The sequence below is a fragment of the Lithobates pipiens genome, unplaced genomic scaffold (assembly GCF_037356315.1).
Source record: "Lithobates pipiens isolate NorthernLeopardFrog02 unplaced genomic scaffold, aLitPip1_a1.2 Scaffold_19, whole genome shotgun sequence".
NCBI lineage: Eukaryota > Metazoa > Chordata > Amphibia > Anura > Ranidae > Lithobates > Lithobates pipiens.
Window position 1 is genome coordinate 284652917 of NW_027507764.1, and position 22156 is coordinate 284675072.

The window sequence follows — 22156 nt, forward strand, 5'->3', positions numbered from 1 at the left end:
TCCTCGGCAGTATGATTATGTCAGATTTTTGAATCTCAAAGCCGTACATTGTTTTGCCTAGAAATTTGGCATTTTATATTGTAGGCCTGTAATTCTTATGCTGCGTACACATGACCGGACTTTTTTCGACAGCAAAGGTCCGACGGAACTAATCCGTCGGACAATTCGATCGTGTGTGTGAGTTCCATCGGACCTTTGCTGTCCAAAAATCTGACGGACTTTAGAAATAGAACATGTTTTAAATCTTTCTGCCAGAGCTCCACCAGACCCAGTTCCTATGGAGAAATCCACTCATCTGTATGCTAGTCCGATGGACGAAAACCGTCGCTAGGGCAGCTATTGGCTACTGGCTATGAACTTCCTTATTCTAGTCCGGTCATACGTCATCGCATTCGAATCCGTCGGACTTTGGTGTGATTGTGTGTGGCCAAGTCCGTCGGAACTCCACCGAAAGTCATTCGGGAAAGACCGTCGGACCTAGTCTGCAGGAAAGTCTGGTCGTGTGTACGTGTAGTAATAACAAGTTAAATCTGTCCGAACAAGGGTCTAGTAGACATCCTGGGTATGATAAAGTTTGAAACACAAAATCATAAATTATAATATAATAACTATAAATAATAAAAAAAAAAATTATAATAATAAAATTAATTTCCCCATGATTCACTATCACTCAATTTTGCAAGTGTTCTAATTTACTATTGCTGTTTTCTAGCTGGTCTAAAACTGCTTTTGATGTGAAGGGACACTTTTTGGTTACCATGGACAATCTCTAGTTTCCAGACAGAATGAACAGTATATATAATATAAAAGTGCAGGCAGGGCACTGGACAAAGCACTAGGGACAAAAGGGAAGTGAACTGATTTGACACAGTAATTAATCTATAAGATTAGAGTGCACTGTATATGTTATGTTTTTTGTACTTTTTGATTTTGCCGCCTGGGCTCCACCACCATGCATCGCAGTGCTCGCAGGGAACGGTGGAGGACACAGAGGGGAGGAACATTGCAGGATCCTGGTGACAAGATAAGTATGTTATACCAGGATTCTGCAATGCAATCCTGAGTGTGGCTCGCGGTTACTGCTAATGGTACTGAAATTTAACCCAGAGGCACACTCTAGCTATAGCAGGAGCAGGAGCGCGCCGGGCACCTGCTGTGTGGCGAGTGACCCGATGCACGTGCTCGGCAGGTGCGATGTCCACCGGCCACCCACAATCAAGGGCATGAGAGCCAGAATGGGGATTTGTGTATGAAAATATTCTTGGGCTGAAGTGGTTAATAAAGGAATTTTTAAAAAGTATGTTTTTTTTTTTTACTTGTTACACTTATTTGGTGAATGAGTAGGGGTATGTCCCCCTACTTATTCACATAGGGGGCAGGATTTGCCCTTGTTAAAGTCTACTTGCAGACCTGCCAGCAGACCCCACAACCCCCACAAACCCTTGCCTCATCAAAGCACCCCCTTCCATGTTAAGGACATGTGGCCTAGTATGGTTCAGGAAGGGGGCACTCGCTAGTCCCCCACCATTCCTGACCTGCTGGGCTGCATGCTGGGATAAGGGTCTGCTATGGATTTTGTGGGAACCCATGCTTTTTTTATTTTGGCATGGGGTTCCCCTTAAAAAGCCATACTAGACTTGAAGGGCCTGATATGGATGGGGGGGACCCACACTGTTGATTTCAATATATATATTTCTTGATCATACATCACGGGACACAGGAGCTCATTACATAGTGGGTTATATAGGCACCTCTGGTGATTGGACACTGGTTAACCCCAATTAAGGAGAATTCCTCCCCTATATAACCCCTCCCATATGGGAGGCACCTCAGTTTTTTCGCCAGTGTCTATGGTGGTTGGTCACGTAAAACATGTGCTATGACGAAAGCTCTGTGCAGGTCCATGCGGGGGCCTAAGGGCTACAACAAACCGGATCCATATCTCGGGCCGATATTTTGACTCCCAAGATGGTATGGTACCTGGGCCTTGTCGTCCGAAGAAAGGAGGTTTTGCCTGTAAGTCCTCTCCTATTGGAAGACTGGGCTCTGGGAAAACCAGACTTGGTGTACTATTTACATAGTGGCACGAAAATTTCTGGCAGAGTCTTTTACAAGGTCCAGGTAGGAGGTTCTTCTGAGAAAGAACCCCAAAAAAACCTGAAGGTTGGCACAACTCTACCTGCCGTGATGGGTGAAGGCTGGAATCTGTCTGTTTTCAGCAATTCCTGCGGCGAGGACAGGTAAGGGAAGTTAATCCTATATATATTATGGATTTCTTCATTTGAGTAGTAGTATGTCTTACCTGGTTTCCACCACTAGATGGAGTAAGAGCAGCCTGATGCATACTTGCATGCCTTTCAGTTCACACGTTCAGTGAAGCCTGGTTCTCCAGCTGTCTCACGTCTCCACTGCAATCCCTGCCACAATAGAGGTAATACAGGGGTCCCATGTAGTCTGGGGGTCCCACGCAGCTCCGATGGAGTTTCCCTCCCCCCCCCCCCCGGATTCCGCGATCCTCGTGCACGCATGCACGCCGAGCGTGCTGCCGGGCTAATGGAGGAGGGGGGAGTGTGTATGTGAGCCGTGCACGTCAGGGTGCATGGCGCTGTACTGCGCAGGCGGCAGATTTAAAAAGCCCAGAGCGTCAGGGGCTGTAAGTGTGAGACACAGGAGCTGTGGGCAGTAAGCATCCCAAGGGATTGGATCCAGGCAAACCTTAGACACCTACTCAGCATCAGGTTGTGCAGTTTAAGCATATATATTTATTGTGAGACTTTAAGCACAACAGTGATTGCACTTTGTACTAGTACCTCTGCTTTGTAGCTTAGGACTATGTCTCCTCGTAAGAGGGTCTCAGGGGGAGGTAACAAGGGCACTGGTAAATCACCGCCTAGGTCCAGGGGTTCTAAAAATGCCTGTAAGTTACCATCCCCCCCTGCAAGACTGGAGCCAGCCTCACAGGATGAGTCCGTGCCCCTGTCAGGTTTTGCAGCCTCTCCTAATGTTTCAGCCCCAGTATAAGTCACTGAGAACTCCCTTAGGACTACATTGGAGGGTTTTGAAGGGAGAATAATTAATTTTATTTCTGCTTCCCTGAAAGATGGCAGGAAAAGGGGTAGATCCCCTCCCTCTGCTGAGATTCCTCTTTCAGATGACTCTTCTGACAATGAGGAGAGATCCCTATCTTGGGACAGGGATCTTGAGCAGTCGGAGGAATCGGAGGAAAAGGAGAGAGTCCCCTCCTCCCAGGCGCTCAGAAAACAGGTGCAGTATTATACTGAATTGGTGCGTACCACATTCAGAATGCCTGCTGCTGAAGTCGCTACATCCTCTGTTTCTTTCCAGGGAGTTAGGAAAGTCCCACAGACTGCTTTTTCCTTTCCAATTCATCCCTTAATGGATGAATTGTTGTATGAGGATTGGGGACATCCCGATAAACTCTTTGCTCCTCCTAAAAGGTTTTCTATGCATTATCCTCTGGAGGAAAGTTTCACCAAGAAATGGGGGGTCCCATCTGTCGATGCGACTGTTTCTTGCGTGAATAAAAACCTGACCTGTCCGTTGGATAATGCTCAGGTATTTAAAGATCCAACTGATAAGAAGCTGGAAACATTATTAAAAGCCTCCTTTTCCATGACTGGCGCTGTAGTGCAACCTACAGTCGCAGCCGTGGGGTTGTGTCAGTTCCTCAAGGAACAGGTTAAGCAGATGCTTGGCCTCCTTCCCAGTGAGGAAGTAGAGAATTATGCAGAAATACCTCAAATTCTGTGTTTCATGATTGATGCGATTTTGGATTCTGTCCAACAAGCATCTCGTTTGTCTCTCCTGTTGGTACACATGCGAAGGGCACTATGGCTAAAGAATTGGGCAGCCTAGTTGTCATGCAAGAAGCATTTGATTGGGTTCCCGTTTAAAGGGGAACGTTTGTTTGGAGAAGAATTAGACAAATTCGTCCAAAAAATTTCAGGGGGTAAATCTACTCTCCTTCCAGTCAAACGTCCATCATTTAGGCGTTCTCTCTCTCCTGGAGCATCAAGCTCTAAGCAATGGCGACGGCCTTCTCAACCCTGCTCTACAGGAAAGGCTCAAGGCCGGGCCCAGGGGCAGAAGAAGTCTTGGGGGCAAAAGCCTGCCAAGCAGATCCCAAAAGCTTCCTTGTGAAGGGGCGCCCCCGCTCGGCCGAGTGGGGGGAAGGCTCCTGCATTTTGCGGAAGCCTGGCGGGAAGAGATCCGGGACAAGTGGATGATCTCTTCGGTATCTCTGGGCTACAAGCTAGAGTTTCAGGAGATTCCACCTTCTCGTTTTCCAAGGTCAAGGATCCCCATGGACCCAGTAAAGCAAAAACCGCTATTTCTGGCCTTGGATCATTTACTATCCCAGGGGGTAATAGTAGAAGTGGACCTAAAAGAACAGGGTTCAGGGTTTTACTCGAATCTCTTCACCGTTCCGAAGCCGAATGGAAGTGTCAGACCTATCCTGGATCTGAAGGATCTGAACCGTTTTTTAACGCATCCGGTCCTTCCGAATGCAGTCAATTCGCACTGTGGTCTCCTCCCTGCAAGAGGGAGAGTTTATGGCATCAGTAGACATCAAGGATGCATATCTCCATGTGCCAATTTTTCCCACACACCAAAGGTATCTAAGGTTCGCGGTAGAGCGGCACCATTTTCAATATGTGGCCTTGCCGTTCGGGCTCACTATGGCCCCTCGAGTCTTCACAAAGATTCTGGACCCTCTCTTGGCAAACCTAAGAGCTCATGTTATAGTCGTCACGGCTTATCTAGACGATTTGCTTCTCATGGAGAAAACAGTAGCGTTCCTGAACCACAGTGTTACCAGAACACTAGAACACCTGGAATGCCTAGGTTGGATTATAAACCTAGAAAAGTCGTCCCTACAGCCTGCTACCAGGTTGGAATACCTGGGTATGCTTATCGACACCGCTCAGGGCAAGGTGTTTCTTCCAAGGCCAAAAGCCTTGGCCATTGGGGATCTGGTGCACCAAATTCTGGGCAGAAGATCTTCCCCCATTCGGTTGTGCATGAGACTGTTAGGGAAAATGGTTGCCTCCTTCGAGGCCGTTCCATTCGCCCAGTTCCACTCAAGGCCTCTGCAAAGATGCATCCTTGCGGCTTGGAACAGGAAGCCCCAGTCCTTGGATCTTCCTGTGCGTCTATCCCCAGGGACACGCAAGAGTCTCGTCTGGTGGTTACAAACCGAGAATTTGCTAAAAGGCAAAACTTTTCTTCCTCTTCCATGGAAGATTATTACGACAGACGCCAGCCTGTCAGGCTGGGGTGCAGTGTTGGAGGAGACGTGCTCGCAGGAGAAATGGTCTATTGCCCATAAATGTCTTGGAGATCCGGGCAGTTTATATGGCTCTCATAAAGGGGTCTTACAGACTACGGGGTCTCTCTGTTCGGGTTCAGTCCGACAATGCCACAGCAGTGGCCTATATCAATCACCAGGGCGGTACCAGGAGTCTGGTTGCGCAAAAAGAGGCAAATCGCATACTTGTCTGGGCAGAAAAGCATGTTCCATGCCTTTCTGCAGTCTTCATTCCAGGAGTGGAAAATTGGCAGGCGGGTTTTCTGAGCCGCCAGCAGCTGTGCCCAGGAGAATGGCCTCTGCACTCCGACGTGTTTTGGAACATATGTCGCAGGTGGGCTACTCCAGACGTAGATCTGTTTGCGTCAAGGTTCAACAGAAAACTGGACAAATTCGTGTCAAGAACAAGAGATGCACTTGCTCAGGGGTCAGATGCTCTGACAGTTCCCTGGGATCAGTACAATCTGATTTATGCCTTCCCCCTTGCCCGCTTCTGTCGCGGTTCCTGGGAAGAGTCAAGAGGGAGACAAAATCAGTTCTTTTGGTAGCCCCGGCTTGGCCCAGGCGACCATGGTATGCAGAAATCATGACGTTGGCAGTAGGCAGGCCGTGGATCCTCCCTCTCCGGCCAGATCTGCTCTCACAGGGTCCAATTTACCATCCTGCTTTACACAGTCAGAATTTGACGGTTTAGTAATCTCAAGAAAATGTGGGGTGTCTGGCGCTACCTAATATTAAAGATGAGGACCACCCTTATTTCCACTAAACCAAGTGTCACCTCAAAGCAGTAGGTCATTAATTATACTAAACCTCTATATATTCGTTGAGAGTAATCGGGTACAAAACAATTCAATAGATTCTGAATAAAGACCTACAGAAACCCATATAAAGTGCTTTTGTGCAATGGTAAGTGCCACATATAGTACTTGATGTGAGTTACGTTCAATTCACACAATTCCCTATATATGTTGTATTAATCAATATTAATAAACTACAAACTATCAAATGATCACACTAAAGTGCAACCTCATGAAAAACCACACAGTATGGCCATAAAATTTATAAACAGAAACTCCAAACCTCATATATCTAATTGTGCAAAATTGCAAAAAGACCCCTAGCTGGGTGTGTGTGCGTGAAATATGTATCAACCGACTTACTTGTATATCATAAACAAAAAATATATATATAATTATGTGCATAGAAATAAAAATGATGAGGATGGATTTAAGTTAAAAATAAAAAAGATAATGAAAAAAATGTTTTAAAAAGCAATGGTGAATAAACAATAAAGCCAAAATTAAGAAAAATGGGAAAAAAGAAAAAAAAAACCAGTCTATTAATGTCCACACGTGAAAATGAAAAAATAAAAAAAATAAAAAAAGAATCCTCGATTGTGCAAATCCAGCAGGAAGAAAGTGACTTTAGTGCTTGCGACTATGTTCTTAAGGTGACTGCGTGCTCCCCCACAAGGTTCCCCACTCACCAGAAAGATACACCCCTACAGGGGTACTGTGCCTTCAGATCAGTCTTTGTGTGATTCCAATATTCAAATCCATATGTGATACGGTTGCTCCAAGAGATGCACTCCTACAGGGGTACTGCGCCTTTAAATACGAATCTGGTTCTCAGGCACCATATACGAAATCCCAAAAAGGGGAGTCCAATTTAATCCATCCCCCTTAATAGCACATTTACCCTGGTGACTCTACAGTGCTTCCTGCGTGTCCGCGGTCTGTAATTATGATCTGTGTCTCCCTCCCCTCAATCTGAGCATTGCTTTGGGACATCCCACTATGTAATGAGCTCCAGTGTCCCGTGATGTATGATCAAGAAAATAGGATTTGTGAGGGGTTAGCTCGGCAGCGGGTGTGTGTGACCCCCCTGGATGGGTTCACAACACAAAATCAGGCACAGCAGACAGCATTGGAGGTGGAAAAAACAAAAGGTGCGGTTTATTTATGCTACATGCAGTGAAAAATATAACAGCCAAACAAAAAAAAACATGAAAATAAATCCTGGTCAGCTTCACCTCTAATTACACACTTAGATTCCCTGTCTAACAACTGAGTGCAGCCTTGTGCTGCACCAGTCCCTGTCTCTGTTGTAGAGGTTTGCCACACAGGCGTTAACTCACAGCACAGAACAGGTGTCACACTCCTCAGTCTATACAAACACAAAACTGGTTCCAGGATGGAGCATCTCCCTCAACATACTGGGGTTTTTTGTAGAGGTCTTAACCACTTCCCGACCAGCGCACGACGATGTACGTCGACAGAATGGCACGGGCAGGCATATTGGCGTACATGTACGTCCAATATTCGATGCCGCCCTGCCATCTGGAGCGCGCCGCCGGCAGTCGGGACCCCCGTGAGTCCGGTCGCGGGACCCGCGGACTCGATCGCCGTGGGCATCCCCGCGATCGTCTCACGGAGCGGCCGAATGGAGGAAATGCTGTATAAACAACATTTTTCCATTCTGCCTAGCAACTAGTGATGCTGATCTCTGCTCCATGTGATTGGAGCAGAGATCAGTGTACACTAAATGAAAGCCCAACCCCCCCACAGTTAGTAACACACCCCTAGGAACACTTAACCCCTACACTGCCACCCACTGGTTAACCCTTTCACTGCCAGTGTCATTTACACAGGAATCACTGCATTTATATAGCAGTGATTACTGTATAAATGACAATGGTCCCAAAAATGTGTCAAAAATGTCCGATGGGTCCCCGACAATGTCGCAGTCACAATAAAAATCGCAGATCGCCGCCATTACTAGTAAAAAAAAAAATAATAAAAAATTATTAATAAAAATGCTATAAAACTATCCCTATTTTGTAAACGCTATAACTTTTGCGCAACCCAATCAATAATCGCTTATTGCGATTTTTTTTTTACCAAAAATATGTAGAAGAATACGTATTGGCCTAAATTGAGGGAAAAAAATGTTTTTTTATATATTTTTGGGGGATATTTATTATAACAAAAAGTAAAAAATAATGTGTTTTTTTCAAAATTGTCGCTCTATTTTTGTTTATAGCGCAAAAAATAAAAACCGCAGGGGTGATCAAATACCACCAAAAGAAAGCTCTATTTGTGGGAAAAAAAGAACGTCAATTTTGTTTGGGAGCCACGTCGCACGACCGCGCAATTGTCAGTTAAAGCGACGCAGTGCCGAATCGCAAAAAGTGGTCTGGTCTTTGACCAGCAAATTGGTCCGGTCTGAAAGTGGTTAATGAGCCCACTTACTTCAGCTGGGCTCATTAACTCTTCCCCTATAGGACTCACAGCACTCCCCTCTAGTTGTACAAGTCGGCATAAAGCCTGAATCTAGGGCATACATATTTTCCATCCTGGATACAACCAGGTTATTTTACCTGCCTGCTGCCACAGATTTTTATATACAGCTTACCTGTAAAATCCTTTTCTTGAGAGTACATCACGGGACACAGGGCTCCCGCCCCTCTTGGGTTTTACGTGGTTTCCTATTGCTTTGCTACAAAACTGAGGTGACTCCCATATGGGAGGGGTTATATAGGGGAGGAATTCTCCTTAATTGGGGTTAACCAGTGTCCAATCACCAGAGGTGCCTATATAACCCACTATGTAATGAGCTTCTGTGTCCCGTGATGTACTCTCAAGAAAAGGATTTTACAGGTAAGCTGTATATAAAAATCCTATTTTAATTGCCTGCATTCTTTAGTTTACATTCAACTGTCAGCGGGGAAACCTGCTGACAGCTGACGAGTCATCGGTTGTTAAGGATGTGGCAGCCGGCTTCCCGGGCCGGTCCTTCACAACCAGCTATTTTTCACACAGAATTCGAATTGGTCGATCAGTTTGAGACCAATTTGAATTCAAATTGTTCTGAAAATGTGGATTTCGTTCGAAAATAAAGAAACCAAACAAGACTAAACACATATTTTTCAGTTCTGCGCATATCTAATGACTTTGTAAAGCACAAACAAAATGTTTGTCATGTCAAAGCCAAAGTTGTAACAAAGTCGCACTCATCCAGTGTTGCAAGGGTAAAGTCGCAATGGAAATTGCATGATTCTTCTGTCGCACAAATGTGAGTAAAATAAAAAGGTAGAAAATAACATCACGGTTAGTTAAACCTGATGCAATTGTCAAAAGGATCAGCGATAACATGTGAAGACCTATAGCAAAGGTTGGGGGGTTTGTTATGGATATCAACTCAGCTGATCAGCTTTAACCACTTGCCGCCTGCCCTATTACAAATTGATGGCGGCAAAGTGGTTTCATTATCCTAACCGGACGTCATATGACGTGATTAGGATAATGAGCCGCTGCGCGCCCCCGGGGGCGCGCATCGCGGCGATCGTTGTTGCGGGGTGTCAGTCTGACACCCGGCAACTACGATCTCGGTAAAGAGTCTCCGACGGAGACTCTTTACCATGTGATCAGCCGTGTCCAATCACGGCTGATCATAGTGTAAATGGGAAGAGCCGGTGATCGGCTTTCCCTCACTCGCGTCTGTCAGACGCGAGTAGAGGAGAGCCGATCGGCTGCTCCTCTGACAGGGGGGGTCTGTGCTGATCGATTATCAGCACAGCCCCCCCGAGGATGCCCACACTGGACCACCAGGGACACCACTAGACCACCAGGGAAAAGGTAATAAAAATCCATAATCCTCCCTAGACCACCAGGGTGCCAGTCAGCACAATGGGTGCCAATCAGTGCCCATAATGGATGCCAATCAGTGGCCACAATGGGCATCACTGATTGGCATGCATTATTGTTTGGCACTGATTGGCATCCATTACTATAACACCGATGCCGCCTATGAGTGCCCACCTGTGCCGCCTATGAGTGCCCACCTGTGCCGCCTATGAGTGCCCACCTGTGCCGCCTATGAGTGCCCACCTGTGCCGCCTATGAGTGCCCACCTGTGCCGCCTATGAGTGCCCACCTGTGCCGCCTATGAGTGCCCACCTGTGCCGCCTATGAGTGCCCACCTGTGCCGCCTATGAGTGCCCACCTGTGCCGCCTATCTATGCCCAACTGTGCCGCCTATCTATGCCCACCTGTGCCGCCTATCCATGCCCACCTGTGCCGCCTATCCATGCCCATCCGTGCCAGCTATCAGTGCCAATTTGTGCCACCTATCAGTGTCCGTCCGTGTGGCCCATCCGTGTGGCCCATCCGTGTCGCTCATCAGTGCCGCCTATCAGTGCCACTTCATTGGTGCCCATCAGTGCCACCTTATCAGTGCCCATCAGTGTAGCCCCATCAGTGCCCATCAGTGAAGGAGAAAACATACTTATTTACAAAGTTTTGAAACTGAAACAAAAAAAAACATTTTTTTTTTCAAAATTTTCGGTATTTTTTTATTTGTAGCGCAAAAAATAAAAACCGTAGAGGTGATCAAATACCACCAAAAGAAAGCTCTATTTGTGGGAAAAAAATGATAAAAATTTCATTTGGGTACAGTGTAGCATGACCGCGCAATTGTCATTCAAAGTGCGACAGCGCTGAAAGCTCAAAATTGGTCTGGGCAGGAAGGTGTTTAAGTGCCCTGTATTGAAGTGGTTAACATATGCTTCCTTTACTATTAAAGCGGTTGTATAGTGTTTTTTGAGCCAATGAGCCGTTGAGTGCAGCGGCTGAAAGCCCGGCAGATGATATTGTGGCTCTGCCCACTCACAGTGCCAGAGCCGCGATACCCGGAAGACACACAGAGGGAACATGTCATCTCCCTGGGTGTATCGGGGCCTCGTTAAGTATTTCATAATGAGCTAGTATGCGGTGCCTTTTCCCTTGCAGGTCTGAAGAAAAAAAATTAATTCAACGGGTTTACTACCGCTTTAAAATTACTACATGTCTCTCTCATCTACACTGACAACATTAGATTGGACATAACTTTTTCCAAAACATATGGGACCATGCAAATTTTCCCTATTCATCCAGTAATGCCATGCCTGCCATTGGTAGCTCAGCTAAAGTATAGTTTCTCATGAGAAATCCCACCTATAATCCTACTCCTACACTTTAAACATTGAAGGGATTGTTATTTAGGGATTTTACTGATAAAAGTCAAATATATAAATAATTTTGTAAAAAATAAAATATGTAATCCACTCGGGTCATTAATGTTTAATGCAACCTATAAATCTGCTAGATGCACTTAAAGCAATCTAGGGATCTGGGGTCTGGTGATCTAGGCTTAAATCCTAAGACTTTTCACACTGAGCCACCCCAGCGTTAGCGGTAAAGCAGCGCTATTCAGCCGCTAGCGTGGTGGTTTTAACACCCCCTAGCGTCCGAAAAGGGGTTAAATCCACCCGCAAAATGCTGCTGCAGTAGCGCTTTGCCGGCAGTATAGCAGCACTGCCCTATTGTTTTCAATGGGCAGGGGCGCTTTAGGAGCTCCTGATGCGCTCCAAAATGCTCTCCAAAGAAGCTGCTGGCGGGACTTTTTCTGACGCCATGCCAGCGCTTTCACACTGCAGTGAATGTAGCCGCTGTTTCAGGGAGGTTTGCTATTTTTTATACACTATAGTGCCTGCAAAGCCTGAAAAGGGTCTAAATCTTTATAGGAAGAGTTCAGTTTTCCATAGACTCTCAGGAGAATGGATAGCTTTCCTTCAGCTTTTTGGTTCAATGTTTTTTTATGAATAATTAAGGCTTTTTGTTTATGATCATCAATTCAGAAAAAAGAATATCTTCAGTCAACAGCTAACTGGCGCTGCACTTTTACTTTTTCTGTTTTTGTGTGCCCAGTATCCGGGTTATAGTGTTCAGCTGCTGATTTTATTTTATTTCACTAAGCGCAGATTTTTTATTATTTTCTCAACAGCTAACTGGGTGTTTTATTGGTGAATAAAGGTAAAGGTGTTGGGGCTACAAAACATCATACATTAAATAATTAAACATAATTAATGTAGGAGGGTAAGTGAGGGTGGGGCTGGGGGGGTTAGGAAGATAAGTGAGCATAGGGTGGAGGAGAGTAGGAGGGTAAATGAGGGCTGGGTGGGGGGGAGTAGGAGAGTAGGTGAGGGCTGGGTGGGGGGGGGGACAGTATGGGGGGAGAAGGAGGGTAAGTGAGGGCAGAGTGGGGGGGGGGATTGCACATCGTCAGAGACTATGGACATGGCGTAAGATTGTCAGAGACTGCGGGCATGGCACATAGTATGATGACATGATATTTACATAGGAAATAGTCAGAGAGCCCTCAATAATCAGTGAGGATCCCAGCAAAGCGATCGGAGGATTATCAATATGTTGTGCAGATGAATTTTCATTTCATATCCCCATTCAGGACCTTCACACAGATCGAATGATGACAGATAACCGTTCATTTGACTATCAATCAGGCAGACATTAGGTGGAGGCGTGATTTCACACAGCACAGCTTTCAGGTTACCTGCAGACTCACCCCAGTAACCCAATTTTATTCCCCTAAACTGCATTCCTATGAAGGGATCTACCGACACTGAGGCAGAATAGAGGAATCTTCTGTATTCCGGACTGCACTAAGTTATCACATCCCCGCTGTCCCTTCAGCTTGCAGAGCCTTACAGTGCACATTGATGTATGACAGCACACACTGCACTCTGAGGAACATAAAAATCATCACAAAGGAGCCGAAACTGCACAGCATTACACACACACACACACACACACACACACACACACACAGGAGAGCTGTTACGGTCGGGTGAAGCTGAGCAATTGGGAGGAAGTGGAGTCCACCCCATCAATTTTTCATAGATGAGTGTGAATGGAGTCCCTGTGAGATGGCTGGAGAGAGGCTCTGCATGAACGTGACGTGGAGGCTCGATAGGCAGCTGGACACTTTCATTATCATCCATTCAGCCTCTGCTGAGTCTGCCTCCCTTGCCCTCCTATAGCAACATAACTGGTTGGCACAGCCCCCCTGAAATATGCCACCCAACAAGGCAAGTGCCTTGTTTGCCTCTAGGTAGGTACGCTCCTGCCCGTCAGTACACCCAGTGTTGTAGAGGACATACAGCCCCGGCTAGTCCGGGCCTGGTGTCAGATGACGGGAGGTAAGGAGGCGGGGAGGGGAATCCCATGGACATCTGACATGGTTGTTAAGGACGTGGCAGCCCCACTCTTTAACAACCTAACCATACAAAAAAAAAACACATACATTAAGCAAAAACAAAATTACCCTTGTTGACAGCATAGTGTCAACCCTGCCCTTAGCCGATGGCATCCCTGGGAACGTAGGAGCTACCAGATTGGGCCTATACCCAGAAACTAACAATACAACCCTTTAAACTTTTTGTGGCAGCAGTTCAATACTGCGCATGGGAACTTGCGGAAGTTCTCCAGGGGGGTCAGCTGGTGCAAGTTGGCAACAACACTCCGAGCCAAGTTCAGTTTATCGGAGTGGCCCCCAACTCGTAGTGACCTAAGAAACAGGTGAAATTGGGGGGGGGGGGTCTGGTGATCGTTCCTCTCACTGGATGGGGAACACCAGGTCTCCTGTGCTTATGAACCGACCGATCGTGGGGGTTCAAAATAAATCACTTGTCAAGGTACTAATGAGGTGGCTCCGGTATTGACAGGAATTTGCAGTGTGAAACAATAGGTAACGATGTAGGAGGTTCAAGCATCTGATATCCCTATGGGGAAAAAGGGAATTCAATGCAATGTAGTCAGCCAGTCGTCGGCATCTGTTGGGTTGTCGAAAAATCGGACTGTGCCATCGTGTTGAACTCGCAGGCGGCTAGGGTAAAGCATGCCATATTTTATGTTCCTATCTCTGAGTCGCTTGTGAACGTCGTTAAAGGTTTTCCTCTTTCGCTGCAAATCGGCCGAAAAGTCTGGGAAAAGAAGCACAGAGGCGTTAACATATTTGAGATTGGGATGTTTGTGGGCTTCGGAGAGAATCCTATCTCTGTCTCTTTAATTAAGAAAGTGGACCAAGAAAGGCCTGGGGATGTTTCCTGGAATGGCGCGGCCAGTGGGCACCCGATGGGCTCGTTCAACCACATAGGTAGGAGGGACATCTGTAAAGCCCAGGAGGTTTTTGAAGAACTCATCCGCGAACTCCACTGGGTGATCCCTCTCCTCTTTCTCAGGTAGTCCCAGGACTCTGACATTGTTGCGCCTGAGCCTGTTTTCCGCGTCATCAGACTTTGCGACAAGAGACTGTACTGTGTGCTGCAGCTCGGCAATGGAGGAGGCGTGAGTGGCAGTAAGGTCTTCGGTGGCGGATATTCTCTCAGTTTCAGTCATTCTTCCTCTTATCTTGTCAAGGTCGTTCCTGATAAGATTACACTCCTCAGCAAGGCAAAAGTTGCGGACCAGCAGTGAGGTCTTGCTCTGCTCGATTGCAGCAAGGATCGTGGCCGTACTGTCTTGTGAGGGCGGGGCTGACTCTCCTGCAGCCGGGACCTCCCCAGGACCCATCTCCAAGTCCGCTAACAGGGACTGGAGTCTTCCAATCAGGATGGGGTTCGCCTGCGGTGTAGAGAGCTGTGGCTGCAGGGGCAATGACCTGACCCCAGCGGTCTTGGAGTCCCTCCTCCCCTTTTTAGAAGTGGGGGACATCTGATGAGGCTCCGGAGGGGGCCCTAGCAGGGGAGCAGTATGTGCCCAGAGCGCTATCCAGGCAGCAGCAAGGGGTGGCCCAGGGGGTAGCAGGTGAATAGCCTGGGAGAGCACAGTCCCAGCAGGCCACAACTGCCCTCCGTCTCACACCTCAGACACCCAGGGGGAAGAGCAGTATGATTGATGGGCAGGGAGTGTGGTGAGGAGAGGCCCAGAGGAGGGGGGCCTAGTCTGACAGGCCGCAGAACCACCGAGCACCCCACCTGGCCCACACAGACAGTCCCCACCGGGTAGCACACCGCTTCAGGGAAGTGGAAGTAGGATGAGGGCAGTGGGGGCTGCAGGAGCCACAGTCTCTGGGTACCTGCACAGGAAAGAGCGGCGGCCGGCAGGCTCCACTAGGCCGCGGCTGCCATGAGCGCTCTCCACGACCCAGCTAGCCACCGGAGCACACCAAGCCAGCGGAGGGGCAAACAGGAGGATGGGGGAGTACATCCAGGGTGGGCGGATCCTCCCACCGCACAGTCCGGCCGGCCACGGCGCACCTCTGGGCGCAGCTGCCCAGGAAACAACGGTGGCTGGCAGGCTTCGTTAGGCCGCACTAGGCCATGGCCGCCGCGATCGCTCCCCATGGCCCAGATGGTCTCTCAAGTGTATCAGGCAATCGGGGGGGGCAGGCCGGAGGATGGGAAACAGTTCCTAGCATCAGATTTAGCCCCTTACCGCACGACCAGGTGGGGAGCAGCTCCACTCGGCTAGGCCCTGGTGTCCAAGATGGCGGCGACCCGGGAATGAGCAGCGCCCGTCCTCTCCTTCCACCACCACGGAATTGCTCTGCCAGATGTGCACAGAGCTCAGCGGAGGGCAGGAGAGCACTCTGACAAGGTAGCTGGCCGTAGATATGCAGATGGATGGATGGGAAAGGATTAAGCCAGGATACCCGGAGCTCCTCTAAAACACGTCCACTCTCTGTTACATCTGGACACACCACCGTTACTCGTGAATTTAATGGACACTGGTCAGTGCCATATCAAGGCCGAACCATTTCAAATCATTTCACTCTCTCCTACCGTGCTCCGATTCGAATCCAGTCGCATCCACGATGCACCGATTTGTCCCGGTGCGCCCCAGTTGTCTTTTCGGCCTCATTTCATTACATACTCCAGAGTCCCGTTCGTTGTCAGTCGCAGGTTGCTGCGCACCGATTCATGCCTCTGTCATGGTAAATCATTTCACTGTCACGTATCGCATTCCGATACAAATCCAGTCGCATCTACAATGCATCAATTCGTTCCGGCGTGCCCCAGGTATTTTTTCGGCCTCATTTTAGTACATGATCCAGAGTCCTGTTCGTTGTCAGTCGCAGGTTGCGGCGCACTGATTCGTGCCTCTGTCATGGGAAATCATTTCACTGTCACGTATCATGTTCCGTTACGAATCCAGACGCATCTGCGATGCACCAGTGTGCCCCCGTTGTTTACGGCCTCATTTCAGTACATGCTCCAGAGTCAGGATTCATTGTCGGTCGCAGGTTTCGGTTCTCTGATTCATGTCTCTGTCATGGGAAATCATTTCACTGTCACGTATCACGTTCTGATACGAATCCAGTCGCATCAAGCACTAATTCGTCTCGGCGCGGCCCAGGTATTTCAGCTACATTTCGGTACATGCTCTAGAGTCCAATTCGTGTCAGTCACAACAGCGGCATGATCGACTCGTGCCTCTGTCATGGCAATCAAAATAATTTCACCGCCACGTACCGCGCTCCGATTCGAATCCAGTTGCATCCGTAATGCACCGATTAGTTACGGTGTGCCCCAGTGCTTTTTGCCTCATTTCAGTGCATGCTCCAGAGTCTGGTTCGTCGTCACTCAGTCGCGGCCCGACCGACTTGTGCCTCTGTCATGACATACATTTCTTTAATTTGACTGTCATATATCGTGCCCCGATTCGAATCGGTCGCATCCGAGATGCACCGATTCATTCCGGTGTGCCCCAGTTGTTTTTGTCCCCAATTGGCTCTGTCTCATTTGAGTACATGCTCCACAGTTCGACTTGTCACTTGTCTGACACATGGTTTATCACAGTCAGCCTATATCACGGCAAACATTTCACTCATTAATTTCACAGTTGTCGCTTGAGTCGGATCCACTCATACCAGCAATGCATTGATTCGCACCCGTCATTTCAGCATTACAGGTATCGTTGGCATGTTGCCTGTCATTCCCCCAAGTCCGGCAGTCACTACAGATCGAATCTTTCGTGCTTCGAAGTTCAGCCAAGGGTCTCGATTCATTCGTTAAAAACCTTCGCCTCACTGCTACTCCCCCTGATAGTCGCACAATCCAATGCATGTTGATTTCATTTCATACACTTTACAACCGGTTCATATCAGTATTCATTACATACAGTTACAAAGATTCGTGTCAGTTTCATTTCATACACGCTACAGCCAGATTCAATTCGTCACCTCAGCGGCACATCGATTCGTACCAGGTTCATTTTGTACTCTCCACGGTCTGATTTATATCAGATTAATTTCATGCAATCGATTCGTATAGGATTTGTTTCATACTTATGACCGATTCATATCGGATTCATTCCATACACACCCAAGAACAACTTCTTGCAATCATTGCGAGCACGCATCCAATCACAAACTTCTTGCAAATCACTGCTAGCACGCACCAAAGCATACACTCCCTGCAATCATTGCAAACACATATCCAGGCACAAACCTCTTGCAATCGCTGCAAGCACACATTGAAGCATAGACTTCTTGCAATCGTTGCAAGCACGCATCCAAGCATAGCCTTCTTGCAATCGTTGCAAGCACGCATTCAAGCATAGACTTCTTGCAATCGTCGCAAGCAGATGTCCAGGCACAAACTTATTGTAATCATTGCTAGCATGCAGTTCTGGCTAGCTCAGTAGATAGCTTTAGGAAAAAGGCCTGGATACTTTCCTAAATGTACATAATATAACGGGGAACTTATATTTATAGGTAAAGTTGATCCAGGGAAAAATCTGGTTGCCTCTCGAGGGATCAGGAAGGAATTTTTTCCCCTGCTGTAGCAAATTGGAGCAAGCTCTGCTGGGTTTTTTTTGCCTTCCTCTGGATCAGCTGTGGTTGTAGAATTTGGGTATGTTGGGTTGTGCGATATTTTAGTTATTTTATTTGTGGTTGGACTGGATGGACTTCTGTCTTTTTTGACCTAGCTAACCATGCAACCCTACCATAATGCCTTGTAATCATTGCAAGCATGCATCCTGGCATAACTCCTTGCAATCGTTGCAGGCATGCATCCTAGCATAACATCTTGCAATCATTGCAAGCACGCATCTTGGCATAACATCTTGCAATCGTTGCAAGCACGCATCCAAACACACATTCAAGCACAACTCCTGCAGTCTTCGCAAGCACATGCAGTAATATGAGCTTCTCACAGTCACTACGAACACATCTCCAGTGACAAACTCCCGTGCAATCGTTGCAAGCACACGTTTAAGCACAACTTTTGCAATCATGGCAAGGCACGTAACTTAGCATAACTTATTGCAATCGTTCTTTTTGCAAGCACATTCTCAGTGGCACACAAACTGGCTACACATCATTTTCAGCGGCACTTAATTGGCCACTTGTCTCCAGTGGCTTTTTCATACAAGCCACTCACCATTTCCTGTCTGTCATCTCACCCTTAGGACAGTTGAGTTCATCTTCCGTCCTGCACTAGGTATCGTGTTGCCACACGCAATTGGCTTCTTCTTGTAACACGATCAGGCAATACCTAGCCAGCGTCCAGCATTTCTTATCCTTAGAGGACCCGGAGAGCCATCTGTCTTTACGGCCCATACAGTAAGATCCCCTCTACGAGGCATCAGCCCATAGCCAATGGCAAATGCTCGCCCATCACAACTGCCATCTTTAGCGACAAATAAAATCCTTGCACATTCCCCAGTCTAATCATCCAAGCGGCCATCTACCTGGCACTTTATGGTTTTCTACGGCCTAGCCAATTTATCATTAGTAGCACTGGCAGCCAGGTACTATACAGGCACCAGCTGACTTTTAAAGACCATTTCGTCCTTCAGCTTACGGTCTCCAACTCCTAGACTTCACCCACACACTGGGGTGTACCAAGAAGTGGCTCCAGTCTCTCTTGAGAATGCTCAATTCTGCAATACGGGTCATTCCCCAGGGTCGATCTTTATGTCACGCCTCCTGATCTTCTTCTCACGGATGCAGGACCTCTCTCAGATCCTTAATTTAGATGCCGCAGCAATAGCAGACCTATCAATGTCGGAAGGTTTCCGTACTGCATGGATTGGTATAGCGATGTTTATACTATCTACGATGCCCCTGTCACCCCTGGTAGTGACAGATGCCGCAGCCTCCACAGGCTTCGCTGCAATTTTTGGCCACCATTGGTTTACAGGACCATGGCCTCAGGGATACTCCTAAACCCTGGGTTTAACCGCACTTCCTCCCTCTTGAAGCTATAGCCGGTCATGACAGCTTCTCGACTCTGGGGTCATATCAGGACAGGACAGGCCGTGACTTTCACCACCGACAACCAGGCCGAGGTTGATCTTGTTGATGAAGCCAGGTCTGGATCGCTCTGTTATGTCCTTCCTGCGCCGGCTGCTGCTGTTATCTTGGCAGCACCAGTATAATGTCCACTGTGCGTTCATTCCAGGCTGCCATCTTCTGGGACAGGTCTACTATCTTTACTAGTTCGCCATTTGGCCTTCTCCCCAGCCTGCTCATATAAACAGCCATTTACTTGGCCTACTACGGGTTCTGATGGCCTGGCAAGTTCACCTTCAGCAATCCCGCAGGCCAAGTTCTGTAGTCGTCACTTGGCTCGCTACCAACACCATTTCATCCTCCACCTTGCAGTGTCTAAAACCCAGCAATCTGGCTCCAGGATAGACGTCCATCTCTATAGAACAAACAATGCCTGGTGTCCAGTAACCATACGCTCCCATCCTACTGGAACGCTCAAACTCTAGTACCCTGGTACCTTTTTCCGTGCTAACCCTTGAGTGCCTGCCAGTTTTCCAAACACATGGGGGTTCTTCTACGCAGCCTACACCTCGACCCCTGTCCGGACCATGGTCACTCATTAGTATTGGAGCAGCCTTGGCAGCATCTTGGCATGGGTCCCAGGTCACGTCATTAAGAGACTAAGCAGTTGCAACTCTGCCTACCTCGCCGGGCACATCCCCAATCCTCAGGTGGAAGTGGCACAAGCATTCACCAAACTTGCTCAATAAATTAAGCTAAAACCTAATAAAACTACACCCCTACCTGAATGTTTTTGCCCCCTTATTTTGGTATACCGACCATCAGACCAGGGAACACTTCAGGTCATGTTGTCATTTTTATGGTAAGTCTATTTGTTCATATCCGTATCGGCCATAGGGCTTCGACCATAAGTAGGAAGGCCAGTATGGGGGCCTGAATTTATGGGAGGAGCCCGGGGGGTATTTAACTAGCCCACTCGCCTGTGGTCTTTGTTGGTTTCCTGTGCACGGTACCCACCCTCCCATCCCCTTTTCAGGGCATTTCTCGAATTCATTTCTCTTCACAAATATTCATTTCTAATCTAGGGTATGCCCCCTTATTTTGGTATACCGACCATCAGACCAGGGCACACTTCAGGTCTATTTCATGTTGTAAGTCTTATGGTAAGTCTATTTGTTCATATCCGTATCGGCCATAGGGCTTCGACCATAAATGTATATTGTGGCAGAGCGAGGCTCTGCCCTTATGAAAATGGGGTTAAAGTGGACACAGAGTCTGCATATCGGCTAAGTACAGAGCGTAAATTTGAAACTGAGGTTTTGCTAGTTCCCTATAGGGTTCTGTAGTCCGGAGATCCTTCAGAGTCTTGGGTGGGATGGGATCTCCAACCCTGTGTCCGGGTCTTGTGGACAGCCAGCAAGGTGTGTGCTGAGAGCAGGAGGGGGTGGAAGGTGGAGCAGTGGCTGCCAGTAATTGTCGCTGTGTGAGGATATATGCTGTGTGCATTAAGAAGCTTAAAGCTCTGTGTGTCCAAGGAGCGCAAAGATGTGTACATTGAAGGGCTTGAAGCTGTGTGCAGCCAAGCAGCTTGTTTGAGGGACAAGTACCTATAGCAGCAGTGCTGTTGAAGAGTAGCCAGGTGGGCTAGCATTTTCATTTGGATTTTATATATTTAATTGAAGCTTGGACCCCTGCGTGGGATTCCAGGATGGACTTTTGTTTTTTCCCTTTAATAAACGTGGGACTTACTGCACCAAATGAATCTATCCACTTGAGCTAAACACCCCTATGTGTGTGTGTGTGTGTGTGTGTGTGTGTATATATATATATGTGTGTGTATATATATATATATATATATATATATATATATATATAATTTGGGTGCCTGTCTTTTTGCTAGAACCTTATTGCTGGGTGTCAAGGTGGCTGGGCTTGCGATATTAAAATGACTCCACCCAGCCAAGTGAGTCAGAGGTTCAGACATCTGAAGAGTTCAGAGCTAGAACAGAGGGGCCCATCTTATTCAGCAGCTCCTACATGAGGCTGGATTCACACTGATGCATTTTTAGTGCTTTTTGCAGATTTGCCCTACAGAAAGTGAACCCATGTTAAATGGATTGTAGTGCAAAAAAGCATAAAAATGCATAGGTGTGAATCCAGCCTTATTAAAGCACTGGGTTATTATGCAGTTTTAGTGCTTTTTGCAGATTTGCACTACAGTCCATTTAACATGATTTCCTATGGAACACATTCTTTAGTGCAAATCTGCAAAATGCAAAAAGCACTAGAAATGCATAGGTGTGAATCAGGCTTTATATGGGGGTGTGGGGGAGGCTTTACATGTAACCTATGCAGATAGCAAACCATTGGAGCACATACAACTCTTCCTTTTATTTTTATTTTATTTTTTTATTAGTTTTAAGCTTGGTTCACACCTATGCATTTTGCACATGCCTTCTTGATGCATGTGTTGGGTGTGTTTTTTTTTTTTTATTCCTTTTGCATATTGTTTTGTTCTTTGGTCAATTTGGTGTTTGGATTAAAAAATGCAAATCCCAGTTAAATTTAAAATCGAACTACATGCTTTTCTGCAGCTTCTCTATTGAAATATATTGAACCAAAAGTACCTGACCCTTTTAAAAAACGCAGTGGCTAAAAAAAGCATAGCTGTGAACATGTCCCATAGAAAACCATGTTAAATGGACTGTAGTGCATATCTGCAAAAAGCATTAAATGCATAGGTGTGAATCG

General features: G+C 47.2%; 1 protein-coding gene across 8 annotated transcripts in view; it reads left to right on the forward strand.

Moving 5' to 3' along the window:
- Nucleotides 1–22156, forward strand: part of RECK (reversion inducing cysteine rich protein with kazal motifs) — a 909451-nt gene that overhangs the window by 164250 nt on the left and 723045 nt on the right. The gene's annotated exons all lie outside the window — the stretch shown is intronic.